The 7500-nt window shown below is 52.6% G+C and overlaps 1 pseudogene across 1 annotated transcript in view; it reads left to right on the top strand.

Moving 5' to 3' along the window:
* Positions 1–7500, top strand: part of LOC311115120 (prominin-1-A-like) — a 45555-nt pseudogene that overhangs the window by 3590 nt on the left and 34465 nt on the right. Inside the window, exons 4-6 of the transcript in view lie at positions 1929–2013; positions 2742–2888; positions 5280–5351. The product of the transcript in view is annotated as a prominin-1-A-like (transcript). The remainder of the gene's footprint in view (positions 1–1928; positions 2014–2741; positions 2889–5279; positions 5352–7500) is intronic.

Raw genomic sequence — 7500 nt, 5'->3', positions numbered from 1 at the left:
GCCATGGTTTCCCGAGTCGTAGTGGGTTCCATCTGTAGCCTAATAAGCCATGGTTTCCCGAGTCGTAGTGGGTTTCATCTGTAGCCTAATAAGCCATGGTTTCCCGAGTGGTAGTGGGTTCCATCTGTAGCCTAATAAGCCATGGTTTCCCGAGTCGTAGTGGGAGGACCTCCCAACATGGTTTCCCGAGTCGTAGTGGGAGGACCTCCCAACATGTCATCACATGACTCCAAGCTTACTACCATATGATGGTTAAATCAATATTTACACATAAAAGCGTTTCCACCTCCATTTCTCGCATAATTAATTTTACAGACACAAAAAGATCCCACCATGTCGAACAAACAAATTGTTTCCATCAGCCCAGTCATGACCTTTTCCATCAGCCCAGTCATGACCTTTTCCATCAGCCCAGTCATGACCTTTTCCATCAGCCCAGTCATGACCTTTTCCATCAGCCCAGTCATGACCTTTTCCATCAGCCCAGTCATGACCTTTTCCATCAGCCCAGTCATGACCTTTTCCATCAGCCCAGTCGTGACCTTTTCCATCAGCCCAGTCATGACCTTTTCCATCAGCCCAGTCGTGACCTTTTCCATCAGCCCAGTCATGACCTTTTCCATCAGCCCAGTCATGACCTTTTCCATCAGCCCAGTCATGACCTTTTCCATCAGCCCAGTCATGACCTTTTCCATCAGCCCAGTCATGACCTTTTCCATCAGCCCAGTCATGACCTTTTCCATCAGCCCAGTCATGACCTTTTCCATCAGCCCAGTCATGACCTTTTCCATCAGCCCAGTCATGACCTTTTCCATCAGCCCAGTCATGACCTTTTCCATCAGCCCAGTCATGACCTTTTCCATCAGCCCAGTCATGACCTTTCCATCAGCCCAGTCATGACCTTTTCCATCAGCCCAGTCATGACCTTTCCATCAGCCCAGTCATGACCTTTTCCATCAGCCCAGTCATGACCTTTTCCATCAGCCCAGTCATGACCTTTTCATGCGTCAGGTCATTTATCCATCAGCCCAGTCATGACCTTTTCCATCAGCCCAGTCATGACCTTTTCCATCAGCCAAGTCATGACCTTTTCCATCAGCCCAGTCATGACCTTTTCCATCAGCCCAGTCATGACCTTTTCCATCAGCCCAGTCATGACCTTGTCCATCAGCCCAGTCATGACCTTTTCCATCAGCCCAGTCATGACCTTTCCATCAGCCCAGTCATGACCTTTTCCATCAGCCCAGTCATGACCTTTTCCATCAGCCCAGTCATGACCTTTTCCATCAGCCCAGTCATGACCTTTCCCATCAGCCCAGTCATGACCTTTTCCATCAGCCCAGTCGTGACCTTTTCCATCAGCCCAGTCATGACCTTTTCCATCAGCCCAGTCATGACCTTTTCCATCAGCCCAGTCATGACCTTTTCCATCAGCCCATTCATGACCTTTTCATGCGTCAGGTCATTTATCCATCAGCCCAGTCATGACCTTTTCCATCAGCCCAGTCATGACCTTTTCCATCAGCCCAGTCATGACCTTTTCCATCAGCCCAGTCATGACCTTTTCCATCAGCCCAGTCATGACCTTTTCCATCAGCCCAGTCATGACCTTTTCCATCAGCCCATTCATGACCTTTTCATGCGTCAGGTCATTTATCCGGTTGGATGGAAAAGTGGTTAGCGATGACATTTTGAAAATCCAATCCGTTTTCCACGTTGATTGAGCGTCATCACATAATGTTTTGGTGGAAATCCTGTTGAAACAACATTGATTGAACCCTTTTTTAGCCAGTGGGACCTAACTGTGTGTGTGTGTCTGTGTGTGTGTGTGTGTGTGTGTGTGTGTGTGTGTGTGTGTGTGTGTGTGTGTGTGTGTGTGTGTGTGTCTGTGTGTGTGTCTGTGTGTGTGTGTGTGTGTCTGTGTGTAGGGACTGCTATGATAACAACGGCCTGTACCATGCTCTGCAGTTGGAGACCATGTTCAACGTCAACACATTCCTCAACACAACCGTGGTACGTCAGGGTCTGGGTGTGTGTGTGTGTGTGTGTGTGTGTGTGTCTATTGCAGTTCTGCCATTATTGTTCAAGGGAAAGGGTTGAACTAGTCAGTCCTATAACTGTTACACAACCTACCACTCATAACAGTGTGTCTGTGTGTCTGTGTGTGTGTGTGTGTGTGTGTGTGTGTGTGTGTGCATGTGTGTGTGTGTCTGTGTGTGTGTGTCTGTCTGTGTGTGTGTGTGTGTGTGTGTGTGTGTGTGTGTGTGTGTGTGTGTGTGTGTCTGTGTGTGTGTCTATATGTGTGGGTGGGTGGGTGTGTGTGTGTGTGTCTGTGTGTCTGTGTCTGTGTGTGTGTGTGTGTGTGTGTGTGTGTGTGTGTGTGTGTGTCAATGTGTGTGTGTGTCTGTGTGTGTGTGTCTGTGTGTGTATGTCTATGTGTGTGTGTGTGTGTCTGTGTGTCTATGTGTGTGTGTGTGTGTGTCTCTGTGTGTGTGTGTGTGTGTGTCTGTGTGTGTGTGTCTGTGTGTGTGTGTCTATGTGTGTGGGTGTGTGTGTGTGTGTGTGTGTGTGTCTGTGTGTGTGTGTCTATGTGTGTGGGTGTGTGTGTGTGTGTGTGTGTCTATGTGGGTGTGTGTGTGTGTGTGTGTGTGTGTCTATGTGGGTGTGTGTGTGTGTGTGTGTGTCTATGTGTGTGTCTATGTGGGTGTGTGTGTGTGTGTGTGTGTGTGTGTGTGTGTCAGTTTAACAAGGACCTGGTGAAGGTGTTAGAAGGTGTGAGCATCGACCTCCAGAGTATGGTGTTACTGGAGCAGGATGGAAGAGATAACCTGCTAACCTTCTCTACCGCTGGGATAGGAGATATTAGCTATGATGCTTACCTGGCAGAGGTAGGACCCCTGACCTCTAACCACTGACCCCTAACCCCTGACCACTAAACCCTGACCCCTAACCACTAAACCCTGACCTCTAACCACTAAACCCTGACCTCTAACCCCTAACCCCTGACCCCTAACCCCTGACCTCTAACCACTAACCCCTGACCTCTAACCCCTGACCTCTAACCCCTGACCTCTAACCACTGACCCCTGACCTCTAACCACTAACCCCTGACCTCTAACCACTGACCTCTAACCACTAACCCCTGACCTCTAACCACTAACCCCTGACCCCTAACCCCTGACCCCTAACCCCTGACCTCTAACCCCTAAACCCTGACCTCTAACCACTAACCCCTAACCTCTAACCACTAACCCCTGACCCCTAACCCCTGACCTCTAACCACTAACCCCTGACCCCTAACCCCTGACCTCTAACCACTAAACCCTGACCCCTAACCCCTAACCCCTGACCCCTAACCACTAAACCCTGACCTCTAACCCCTGACGCCTGACCTCTCTAACCCCTGACCTCTAACCACTAAACCCTGACCCCTAACCCCTGACCTCTAACCACTAAACCCTGGCCCCTAACCCCTGACCTCTAACCACTAAACCCTGACCCCTAACCCCTGACCTCTAACCACTAAACCCTGGCCCCTAACCCCTGACCTCTAACCACTAAACCCTGACCTCTAACCACTAACCACTAACCCCTGACCTCTAACCACTAACCCCTGACCTCTAACCACTAACCCCTGACCCCTGACCTCTAACCACTAACCCCTGACCCCTGACCTCTAACCACTAACCCCTGACCCCTGACCTCTAACCACTAACCCCTGACCCCTGACCACTAACCCCTGACCTCTAACCCCTGACCCCTAACCCCTGACCTCTAACCACTAACCCCTGACCCCTAACCCCTGACCTCTAACCACTGACCTCTAACCACTAAACCCTGACCTCTAACCACTGACCTCTAACCACTAAACCCTGACCTCTAACCACTAACCCCTGACCTCTAACCACTAACCCCTGACCCCTAACCCCTGACCTCTAACCACTGACCTCTAACCACTAAACCCTGACCTCTAACCACTAACCCCTGACCTCTAACCCCTGACCTCTAACCACTGACCTCTAACCTCTAACCCCTGACCTCTAACCACTAACCCCTGACCTCTAACCACTAACCCCTAACCCCTGACCTCTAACCACTAACCCCTAACCCCTGACCTCTAACCACTAACCACTAAACCCTGACCTCTAACCACTAACCCCTAACCACTAAACCCTGACCTCTAACCACTAACCCCTAACCACTAAACCCTGACCTCTAACCACTAACCCCTAACCACTAAACCCTGACCTCTAACCACTAACCCCTAACCACTAAACCCTGACCTCTAACCACTAACCCCTGACCTCTAACCACTAACCCCTAACCCCTGACCTCTAACCACTAACCCCTAACCACTAACCCTGACCTCTAACCACTAAACCCTAACCACTAACCCCTGACCTCTAACCACTAACCTCTAACCACTAACCCCTGACCTCTAACCACTAACCTCTAACCACTAACCCCTGACCTCTAACCACTAACCCCTGACCTCTAACCCCTGACATCTAACCACTAACCCCTAACCACTAACCCCTGACCTCTAACCACTAACCTCTAACCACTAACCCCTGACCTCTAACCACTAACCTCTAACCACTAACCCCTGACCTCTAACCACTAACCCCTGACCTCTAACCCCTGACCTCTAACCCCTGACCTCTAACCACTAACCTCTAACCACTAACCCCTGACCTCTAACCTCTAACCCCTGACCTCTAACCACTAAACCCTGACCACTAACCCCTGACCTCTAACCACTGACCTCTAACCACTAAACCCTGACCTCTAACCACTAACCCCTGACCTCTAACCACTAACCCCTGACCTCTAACCACTAACCCCTGACCTCTAACCACTAAACCCTGACCCCTAACCCCTGACCTCTAACCACTGACCCCTGACCTACTAAACCCTGACCCCTGACCCCTGACCTCTAACCACTAAACCCTGACCTCTAACCACTAAACCCTGACCCCTAACCCCTGACCTCTAACCACTAAACCCTGACCTCTAACCACTAAACCCTGACCTCTAACCCCTGACCTCTAACCACTGACCCCTGACCCCTGACCTCTAACCACTGAACCCTGACCCCTAACCCCTGACCTCTAACCACTGAACCCTGACCCCTAACCCCTGACCTCTAACCACTAAACCCTGACCCCTAACCCCTGACCTCAAACCACTAAACCCTGACCCCTAACCCCTGACCTCTAACCACTGACCTCTAACCACTAAACCCTGACCTGTGTGTGTGTGTGTGTGTGTGTGTATAGGTGAATAAAGGTGTGACTCTGGTGGATCTGCTGTCGTTTTCCAACGAGCTGGAGGCCCAGGCTGACCTTCTGGTGAGTCCCCTAACCTCTAATAATAATAATAATAATAATAAGCCATTTAGCAGACGCTTTTATCCAAAGCGACTTACAGTCATACCCTACCCCCTAACCCCTAGACCCTACCCCCTACCCCCTAGACCCTAGACCCTACCCCCTAATCCCTACCCCCTACCCCCTAGACCCTAACCCCTACCCCCTACCCCCTAGACCCTACCCCCTACCCCCTAGACCCTACCCCCTACCCCCTACCCCCTAGACCCTAGACCCTAGACCCTACCCCCTAGACCCTACCCCCTAGACCCTAGACCCTACCCCCTAGACCCTACCCCCTAGACCCTACCCCCTACCCCCTAGACCCTACCCCCTAGACCCTACCCCCTAGACCCTACGCCCTAGACCCTAGACCCTACCCCCTACCCCCTACCCCCTAGACCCTAGACCCTACCCCCTAATCCCTACCCCCTACCCCCTAGACCCTAACCCCTACCCCCTACCCCCTAGACCCTACCCCCTACCCCCTAGACCCTACCCCCTACCCCCTAGACCCTAAACCCTAGACCCTACCCCCTAGACCCTACCCCCTAGACCCTACCCCCTACCCCCTAGACCCTAGACCCTACCCCCTAATCCCTAACCCCTACCCCCTACCCCCTAGACCCTACCCCCTAGACCCTACCACCTACCCCCTAGACCCTACCCCCTACCCCCTACCCCCTAGACCCTACCCCCTACCCCCTAGACCCTAGACCCTACCCCCTAGACCCTAGACCCTACCCCCTAGACCCTACCCCTAGACCCTACCCCCTACCCCCTAGACCCTACCCCCTAGACCCTACCCCCTAGACCCTAGACCCTAGACCCTACCCCCTACCCCCTAGACCCTACCCCCTAGACCCTACCCCCTACCCCCTAGACCCTACCCCCTACCCCCTAGACCCTACCCCCTAGACCCTACCCCCTAGACCCTACCCCCTACCCCCTACCCCCTAGACCCTACCCCCTAGACCCTACCCCCTAGACCCTAACCCCTACCCCCTACCCCCTAGACCCTAACCCCTACCCCCTACCCCCTAGACCCTTACCCCCTACCCCCTACCCCCTAGACCCTACCCCCTAGACCCTACCCCCTAGACCCTACCCCCTACCCCCTAGACCCTACCCCCTACCCCCTACCCCCTAGACCCTACCCCCTACCCCCTAGACCCTAACCCCTACCCCCTACCCCCTAGACCCTAACCCCTACCCCCTAGACCCTACCCCCTACCCCCTAGACCCTAACCCCTACCCCCTACCCCCTAGACCCTAACCCCTACCCCCTACCCCCTAGACCCTACCCCTTACCCCCTAACCCCTACCCCCTACCCCCTAGACCCTACCCCCTAGACCCTACCCCCTACCCCCTAGACCCTACCCCCTAGACCCTACCCCCTAGACCCTACCCCCTACCCCCTAGACCCTACCCCCTAGACCCTACCCCCTAGACCCTACCCCCTACCCCCTAGACCCTACCCCCTACCCCCTACCCCCTAGACCCTACCCCCTACCCCCTAGACCCTAACCCCTACCCCCTACCCCCTAGACCCTAACCCCTACCCCCTAGACCCTACCCCCTACCCCCTAGACCCTAACCCCTACCCCCTACCCCCTAGACCCTAACCCCTACCCCCTACCCCCTAGACCCTACCCCTTACCCCCTAACCCCTACCCCCTACCCCCTAGACCCTACCCCCTAGACCCTACCCCCTACCCCCTAGACCCTACCCCCTAGACCCTACCCCCTAGACCCTACCCCCTACCCCCTACCCCCTACCCCCTAGACCCTACCCCCTAACATTATATAGACAGATCCTTTAACATTATAACCCTTTAATATTATAACCCTTTAACATTATATAGACAGATCCTTTCACATTATATAGACAGACCCTTTAACATTATATAGACAGACCCTTTAACATTATAACCCTTTAATATTATAAACCCATTAACATTATAACCCTTTAACATTATAACCCTTTCACATTATATAGACAGACCCTTTAACATTATATAGACAGACCCTTTAACATTATATAGACAGACCCTTTAACATTATAACCCTTTAATATTATAACCCTTTAACATTATAACCCTTTAACATTATAACCCTTTAACATTATAA

This window comes from Coregonus lavaretus, assembly GCF_964263955.1.
Source record: "Coregonus lavaretus genome assembly, contig: HAP1_SCAFFOLD_1789, whole genome shotgun sequence".
Lineage (NCBI taxonomy): Eukaryota > Metazoa > Chordata > Actinopteri > Salmoniformes > Salmonidae > Coregonus > Coregonus lavaretus.
The sequence above is the reverse complement of the archived record's forward strand: the minus strand, read 5'-3'. Positions and strand labels throughout refer to the sequence as shown.